We start from the raw sequence: 7767 nt of genomic DNA, 5'->3' as shown, positions 1-7767 counted from the left end.
CGAACCCAGGATCCTTTGTTCTGCAGGCTGATGCTCTATCCACTGAGCCAAACTGGCTAGGGCTGAAGCTGTAATTTTGATAGCCTTTTAGAGTGTTTCCAAATGTAAAAATTTAAGATTTGATGGCTCTGATTAAAAGTCTAAAACGTTCAGAGTGCTAATTCATGTGGTTCTAGCATGAATTCCCATGTGGCACGCAGTCAATAACTACTGAACTGGACAAGCACACAAACAATTTAATGCAGGGCTCTGAGGAAACAGGCTTAAGGGAGGACAGAATGTCAGGAAGGCTTTCCAGAGAAGGTGACCTTTGAACTGAATTTGGACGGTTAGATGAAAAGTTATCCAAGTGGAAAAGGTATGGAAGAGCTTCTCCCGCATGGGAGCAGTAGGTGCAAAGAAAGGGGCGTGGAGCACATGTCTGGCAGGAGTCCCCCAGAGTTCTACTATATCCCTAACCAGCCCCTCCATTCGCCCCATGTCTGTATCCCACACGGAATCAGGAGCCCACAGAGGCTGCGTCCCATTCATTTCTGCATTCCCAGCACTTAGCACATGCCTGGCACATCGTTAGGATACTTACTAAATGTTGATCCAATAATGCTGGATTCAAGTTCAGATCTGGTTATAGTGTGGCTTCACCCCTAACCCCTGTCAGCCTTTGGGCAAATCCTTGCAGTTCACAAGGAGGACTGGGCTTAAGAGAGGGAGACGGATCACAACTACTCCCTCTTTACTGTAAAAAAAACCCCTGCATATTCTACTGTTGGTGCCAAAGCAATACCAGTAAAGAACAGAACCTGAAAACAGCTTTTGCAAATGTGGCTGTTATAAATGTGTTCACACTCATCTAAAAGCCACTCATTCCGTAAATGTTTTTTTGAACAAATGAATAACCACATCCCGATTCCCGCTAGGTATAGGTACTGTGCTCAGTGCCATAGGTCATTTTGGCACAAGGGTATAAAAACGTGCAAGTCTCTGTGTACTGTCTTCTTTAGTTTTACATCGAATGCAGTACAAGGACAAAAGACTCAAATGGGGGCCAGGGGAACCAGCTCTCAGTAATCCCACAATGTTCCCCAGGGATTTACAACTAGAGTGAAGAAGAGAGAAATCAACAAAGTCTGCACCACTGCTGCCTCAGGTTTTGGTTACTATAGCTACAGGCCTGTCTCTCGGGGAGCATAGCACACCACACAGTAGGCTCCCTAAACAGGCCAGGCTGATCATCTGAGATATAGATCTCTGCCTAACTAGAGATGATTTCCCTCGGAACTTTCATTAATGAAGTGGCCCTCAATAGTGTGAACGTGACAGAACAGGATACAATAATAATAATGGGTCTGCTTCCTTCCAAGAGGAAATGCAAAGCTGGACCCTGCAATTATCTGTTCATTGTGATACATCCTCAGCTACTGGGCACAGCATGCTTCCACGCAGGAGACATGTTGGAGAATAAAAAACCCAAACCCGCCCTAGCTGGTTTGGTTTGGTGGATGGAGCATCAGCCTGCGGACTGAAGGGTCCCAGGTTCGATTCTGGTCAAGGGCACATGCCTGGGTTGCAGGCTTGATCCTGTGTGGGGCGTGCAGGAGGCAGCCAATCAATGATTCTCTCTCAACACTGATGTTTCTATCTCTCTCTACCTCTCCCTTCCTCTCTGAAATCAATAAAAATATATTAAAAACAAAAAACAAAACAAAACCCTTTCCAGGTGACAGGTTTATGTTAGTGCATCTCATAATAAGAATGACATATCCATATGGCGCCTTTTAATTTCTACTACACTTTCTTGCATGTTCTTGAATTTAATCTAATCCTCTAACATCCTTCGTAGGCCGTTATATACAACACCCACTCCCATTTACAGAAAAGGAAACCAAACTTCAAAGATGTCAGGCGATTTGCCAAAAGCCACCCAGACAATCAGTGAAAGAACTAAAGCAGTAGCCAGGGTTTGAACCCAGGTCTCCCGGGCTGCATCCAGTGAACTTGCTACTGTGTCCAGTGGTGATTAAAAAAATAAATAACTCACTTGCCTGTCTGAATCCTTGGGAAAGCAACTTGAATGAAACAATTTTCTAGAAGCAAATACCCCGCAGTGATCCAACAGCTCATGTAGAGGGTCATGTGAGAGGCTTTTATAAATTGGTATCACAGGGCCCTAGGAAAGCTCTATGGCTTATTTATCAACTTGGTATTTTTGAGGGGAAAATATGCTAAGTTTATGAGAAGTTCCCCTCCCCCCACTGAATCTATTTCCTTTCCTTCTAAATTAAATTCTAATATTCACACTGAAGCAACACATGTGTTCCCAAGTAAAATAAAGGACCTCATCTAAAGGCATACAAACTGTTAAGTCACAGTAGAGGCAGACAAAAGAAAAATATTGCCAGTCCCCCAACCTCACTGTAGGACCTCTGGCTATAGCTAAGAAAAATAGCCAACGGTTATAACACTTCGGAGACACCAGGCACTCTTCTATTTACTTTACATATATTGACTCCTTCCCAAAACCCTAGGAGGAAGTATCACACTGACTTTGTGGAGGGGAGAACTAAGGCAAGCAGCTTGCCAGTCCAGGTCGTAACCATGAGATGGATTCTGACTCTACTTCCTGAGGGGAGCCGTTTGCAAAGACTTCTGGGTTTTCTTCCCAGCCCCTCACTGGCTCCTATTATGTGAGATGTGGCGGTTTCCAGCACTCACTGGCCTACATTAACAGTGAAGTGGACCACTGAAAAGTATGTTTCCCAAACCATGTCATTACACTGGGAACTGTGAATCTGATGTAGTAACAACAATAGGATGAAAAATTGCCCATTACACTATGATTTAAAACTATAATTACATACATCTCACCCTAGTTTTACACACACACACACACACACACACACACACACACACACTGATGCACAAATAAATAAAAAATACACACAACATTAACAGTGGTTATTTGGGGTGATAGAACTCTGGGTGATGTTTTTCTTCATCCATTTATGTAACTGGCCCAAATTTTCTTCATGAGAAAATTTGTATACTTGAAGGTATGAAATTTTAAATCATGTCACAATTGGGAGTAATTCTGGCAAACCTTGCCTGGGAGTAAGGAGTATGAACTAAAAGAAAATGTAAAACTCAGGCTGTGGTCACAGGATTGGTTCTGGAACGTGGCATCAGAAGAGTGGGCTAGCTTGGACAGAAAGCATCATACGGGTATAGGAGGGCTGCACACAACCCCACTGTCATTCAGTGAGGGACACGCTTCCCACAGCGGGTGGTGTTGCTGGTGTCCTGTGGATCACAATCCCACGTGAGCCAGGGAACCCGTCTTCTTTTTTGCTCAGAGCTAAGCATGCTGAGAGAGGGTGGTTTCACACAAGTCACCAACAGAGCACATCGGCGACTCTCACGGCTGAATCCGAGTTTTCCTTTTCACCTCTCTGCCCGTTTGGTTGGCGCCAGAGGGAAGGGAAGAGGAAGAACCAAGTCAGCGACTGTGCTCTGCAACTGATCCAGTTCTGTCAACAATGACTCCTGACAGAGCACAAAACTCCTTCCATGAAACCTCTGGCAACTCACGCGATGTCTTCTCCAAATAAGCTCCTTGTTCGCTGCAGAGACGGGCAGGAGCACCATCGTCTGTGGAACGCAGTATCCTCTCTAACCCAAACAGAGCTTCTGGTGGGAATATGCAATGAAGCACAGGACACAGTCTCTGTTCTCGTGGAACTTAGAATGTTGCTGCACTGATGAGATATTTACTTACACATGAAGAAATAGCAACATAGGAAGATAGATAGGCACTAATTTTTAAGTATATTAAACAATCTTGTATTGCTGGTTATCTTCCAAAATAAATCGCAAGCTTCTTGGGACTAGGATGGCTTTGCATTTCTTCACACGCCCTGTGGTGTTTATTTACTGCCTTGACTAGAGCCATGCACTGAATGAGTGTTTTAGACTGGAAATTATATGCTGCCTGCTTGGCCGGCAGATGCCTCTATCCTAAGGAAGGGGACGTGCTTCCTCTCTGGAGATGATTACCATCGAGAGGACCCAGCTTTCACCTGGCTACTAGAGGACTATGGGAGAAGAGTAGACTTTCACCACCCTGGAAAACAAGAACTCAAACTCAGGAGAGACCCGATCAGAATTAAAAGAGCAATACATTCCACAGGACTCTTCTAGTCTAAAATTTCAGGATTTCTTTTCCTTAGGAAGGGATATTTTTTAAAATGTGCCTTAAAATTCCCCAATAAAAAAGGTTAGATGAACATTACCTAAGAAATAGGAATCAAAAACATCGGATGACTATGTACAAAATAAACCAATTAAAATTCATAGAAGGGGATTGTGAGGTTATATACCAAACTGTTGATGGTAGTTATTTCTGGGTGGAGGGCAGGTAAAAGGTGTATATTTGTACGGATTGAAGCCTGTACAACCAGAGTGTATTCATGTACAATAATTTTTGCCAATAAAGAAAGGGGACGAAGAAAAGGGAGAGATGGTGGAGGGAGAGGACGGGGAGGATGGGAAGAGGCCAGCGTCATCTGCAAGGAAGGTTGGGAAATGTGTTACTATTTAACTGGGTACATAGCTAGCATCCAACAATACAGGGATTCTGTTACTAATGAAAAAGAGGAAATGGTATTAGTAATTAGTAAGCAACTGAGCAGTCTCTGCTTCAGGGAAGAAAAAACACAAGCAGAGAAAGGGAGTCATAAACAGATGGTGTAGGTAGGTTAGGTGACAAAGAAGCAGCAATGCTTAAAGAGGCAGGGAGGGGCTTGAGAATAAAGGGATTTGGGTTTATCACCCAAGCCAGCAAGTCCCTTGCACTTCAGACCTAAGCCCAAGAGATTCACTCAGACTCTATAGGCCTCTGACAAGGGTTTGGGTTTGCTTTTTTAAAGCCCTCCAGGCGAATCTGATTTAGAGAGTGGCTTGCTCTAAGCCAGCTGTTCTCAGTTGGATGGTTTCTACCTTTTAGGGGACATTTGGCAACGTATAGCTACATTTTGTTGTTGTTGTTGTTGTTAATCCTCACTGAGGATATTTTCCATTGCTTTTCAGAGAGAGAGTGGAAGGAAGGGAGGGAGGGGGAGAGAGAGAGAAACGTAGATGTGAGAGTCACACTGATTGGTTGCCTCCCGCAGGTGCCCCAACGAGGAGTGGGGAGCGAACCCGAAACCGAGGTATGTGCCCTTGACTGGGAATGGAACCTGAGGCCTTTGGTGCTCGGGCTGACACTCAAACCATTGAGCCATACCGGCCAGGGCTACAGCGACACTTTTTATGGTCACTGCTGTTAAACACCCTACAATGTACAGGACTGTCTCTCCATAAGCAAGAATCACCCAGCCCAAATGTCAGCCGAGTTGAGGCAGAGAAACCCTGCTCCAGGCACTGAGGAGCCCTTGAAGATCTTAAACAGTGAAGTAATATCCATTCACTCAAATACTGAACAGAAATGGAGATGAGGTGGAGGGGAATAGAACAAGCCTTTAAAAATAATGTGATATACAGTAGCAATACCTCACACCCGATAGTGATTCAATCAGAACAGACTTGAGAACCTAAGAAACAAGAAGCATTTAAGTAGCCAAACAAGGTATTGGAAAGTCCATGCGCTTTATTCCCAGAAGAATTTCTTCCTCAGCTTATTTACTCTTATTTTACAAAAACTTCTAAATACTTTGGTTCTCTGGCAGCCTGGCTCTCATCATACTAGAAGTTGCCTATTAGAAGAGAATGTTCTCAGAGGCAGACATATTAAGGTCAGAAAAAGTGCCAATTAACAAACTGGGGTCAGGACAAACTGTATCTGTAAAAAGCAGACACAGAAATGCAAAACACACAGTAGTTAAGAGTGAGTCTTTGAAAGGCCAAACTATCCAATAATCTCCCAAAGGCATCACATTATTAGCCAGCACAGTAACACATCACAATTATGTCCAAGTTTTTTTTTTAATTGATGTTAGAGAGAGAGAGAAACATTGATGTGAGAGAGAAACATCGATCAGTTGCCTCCCTTACACACCCCAACCAGGGATTGAGCCCACAACCTGGGTACATGGCCTGACTGGGACTCTAACCAGTGACTTTGGTGCACAGGACAATGCTCAACCAACGAAGCCACACCAGCCAGAGCCAATTATGTCCTAGTTTTAAAGCAATGTTTGAAATATATGTATTCTATTATGTTTAAAGTGGATGTTTAACACTTCAGAAAGACTTCTGTACATATAGTTAAAAAACAGGGCAATAAATGAAAACATTCTGGTGCATAAAGAAGTAGCATTGCAAATATGCTAGAAAAGCAGTATGAGAGTATTATCACACACTCCTAAGAATGGCTAAAAGTGCTGAGAATAGCCCTGGCTGGTTTGGCTCAGTGGATAGAGCATCGGCCTGGGGACTTAAGGGTCCCAGTTTCGATTCCAGTCAAGGGCACATGCCCAGGTTGCAGGCTTGATCCCCAATAGCGGGCGTGCAGGAGGCAGCTGAGCAATGAGTCTCATCATTGATGTTTCTATCTCTCTCTCCCTTTCCCTTCCTCTCTGAAATCAATAAAAATATATATATATTTTAAAAAGTGCTGAGACTAGGGTAGTGGCTCAGTCCAAGCTAAGTGACTGATTGTGAGCAAAGAAACAGTAGAAGGAATCTAGAAAAAACCCAGAGCTAACATCATACTCATTGGTGAAAGACTGGATGCCTTCCCCTGCAAGATCAAGAATAAGACAAGGATGTGTGTGCTCTCACCACCTCTTTTCAACATTATACTGGAAGTTCTAGTCAGAGGAATTAGGCAAGAAGAAGAAATAAAAGACATCCAGATTGGAAAGGAAGAAGTAAGAAAGTCCTCTATGCTTAGATGACATAATCTTGTACATAGAAAATCCTAAGGAATCCACCGATAATATTAGAACTAATAAGTGAATTCAGCAAGGTTGCAGGATACAAAGTCAATATACAAAAGTTAACTGTATTTCTACTCACTTGTAACAAACCATCCAAAAGTGGAATTAAGAAAACAATTTCAGCCCAAGCCGGTTTGGCTCAGTGGATAGAGTGTTAGCCTGTGGACCAAAGGGTCCCAGGTTCAATTCCGGACAAGGGCACATGCCTGGATTGTGGGCTCGGTCCAATGTGCAGGAGGCAGCCAATCAATGATTCCCTCTCATCATTGATGTCTCTATCTCTCTCTTCCTCTCTGAAATCAATAAAAATATATTTTTTTAAAAAACCAATTTCACTTGTAATAGCACCAAAAGAATAAAATACTTAGGAATAATACATTTAACAAAAAAGTTATACTCTTAAATCCACAAACATTGTTGAAAGAAATTAAAGAAGATATAAATAAATGGAAAAGGCATTTCATGTTCATGGATACAAAGAGTTAATATAAGATAGCAGTATTTACCAAATAGATCTACAGATTCAAGGCAATCCTTATCAGAATCCCAGCTGGCTTCTTTGTAAAAATTGACAAGCTGATAGAAGCGGCATTTTAAGAAAAATTCAAATGAAATTTTAAGGGACCGCAAATAACCCAAACAATCACTGCCTGTTTCCATTCCAATGCAAGTCCCACAAGAGCAGTGACCTTGTCTGTCTTGTTCAAAATGTATCCTTATTGTTTAGCAAAGTCGCTGGAGCATGGCAGATGCTCAAACATTATTTGTTGACTTGATCAGCAGGATATCTTTGGTACAGGCAACAATATTTATTAAGCACCATTATTAAATCTAC

The sequence above is a fragment of the Myotis lucifugus genome, unplaced genomic scaffold (genome assembly GCF_000147115.1).
Source record: "Myotis lucifugus unplaced genomic scaffold, Myoluc2.0 scaffold_239, whole genome shotgun sequence".
In the NCBI taxonomy this organism is placed as follows: Eukaryota; Metazoa; Chordata; class Mammalia; order Chiroptera; family Vespertilionidae; genus Myotis; species Myotis lucifugus.
Note: the sequence above shows the minus strand (reverse complement) of the source record.